A 1,481-nucleotide genomic window follows, 5' to 3' on the forward strand; every position below is an offset into this window, starting at 1 on the left:
CACATGTCGCTGCGTCTCTGAAAAGCCGACCTCAGCAAGGCTGACCACTCAGGAGAGATGGACTCCTGCTCCCTGCTCCAGCTGTGGACAACTCCACCGGAGTCCTCTCGTCTGCAGCCGGCTCTCTCAGCCTCCTGGGCCCGCCTTGTAACTTTTCCTGCGTCCTGAGCCTCCCTCCTCCCTTCCCGAAGGAGCCGATTGAGAGGACAGGGCTACCCCACATCCACGTCACAACCCCGCCCCGAGTTCTGCACTCGGCAGTGCAGGTGCACCACTCCGGAGCACTGCTGGTATCGTCGACACCCGCGAGCCCTGTCTGGGTACCGCTGCGCCTCTCCCGGCTCTCAGTGCTCTGGGAGAACACGGGGCGCGTCACTTGAGCCCAGGAATCTGGGATTTAAGTAGGCAAACACAGTGACACCCGTGTCAAAAGCAGAAGGCACAGAGTGTCTAAATGGGTTCCACGGTGTGGACTTTAATTCCACATTATAAGTGGAATTATTTTTAAAAAGTTTCCCACTGCACAGCACTTTGGGGTTTTTTTTCAGGGGGAAGATGCCCTTAGTTACAGCTGGATAATTACAGCTGGATAATTACAGCTTGCCTGGGAGAGCCAGTAAATCCTTCGTTCTTACGTCTGTCCTTCGTGCTAACATCAAGATTCTAGCACTGCTCTCTCACCTTTTAGGGGAGATTTCTCCCCACTTTATAAACTGCGCGCTTTGCGTTCTGACACTTCCCGGTCTTCGGGTCCATTACAGCACTCCGTAGATTTTATCTGGCAGACACAAGCCGCAGGAAGATGATGGATTTTGAAGTAGTTACTGTATAAAAAGGCGAAAAACTGAAGCACCCGCTTCCGCAGCGAGCAGGGTTCGAACCTGCGCGGGGAGACCCCATTGGATTTCAAGTCCAACGCCTTAACCACTCGGCCATCGCTGCCACAGAGGCAGAGACAAGGCGGAGACACTTTAGTGTAACCAGCGCCGCGCTCGCACCAGGGCCGGGAGGAGGCGGAGCCCGTTCCCGCCTCCTTCAGCTTCTTGGGCTGAAGCGGCTGGGGCGCTGAGTGGCTGGACCTTCCGCGTGGCTGCGGAGGGAAAGAAAAAGGGGCCCATCCGGGTCCTTGAACCCTGATCTTCGCTGAGTTCGGGGGAGTCTCAACCTAACCTGGTTTCGGGGGGCAGACCTGACTTTGGCCCTCCCGCTTTCCCATGGGGCGCCACGAGGTGGCTGTGAAACATAGGATTGTCTCGCTGCGTGTGGCGGGCCCGCCCGCCCGGAAGTTCCTGCATGGCCCTGGGTGGGCTTCCGTCCCCGTGTCCCCTCCGCGGTCCCACGTCGTGGAGGCCGAGCGCACGAGGGGTGTGTGTGTGTGTGTGTGTGGGAACGGCCACGGCGTGCCTCGGGGCGTGGTCGAGGTTACCCCTTTGATGCGAACGTGGGCCAGCCCAAACCCCGGGCGCGCGGCCCCTCCGACG

At 58.9% G+C, this 1,481-nt stretch overlaps 1 non-coding gene across 1 annotated transcript; it reads right to left on the reverse strand.

Moving 5' to 3' along the window:
- Positions 1–860: 860 nt before the first annotated feature.
- On the reverse strand, positions 861–942 carry Trnas-uga. The gene has a single exon. It is a non-coding gene; the product is annotated as a tRNA-Ser (tRNA).
- Between the last annotated feature and the right edge of the window lie 539 nt (positions 943–1,481).

The sequence above is a fragment of the Onychomys torridus genome, unplaced genomic scaffold (genome assembly GCF_903995425.1).
Source record: "Onychomys torridus unplaced genomic scaffold, mOncTor1.1, whole genome shotgun sequence".
NCBI lineage: Eukaryota > Metazoa > Chordata > Mammalia > Rodentia > Cricetidae > Onychomys > Onychomys torridus.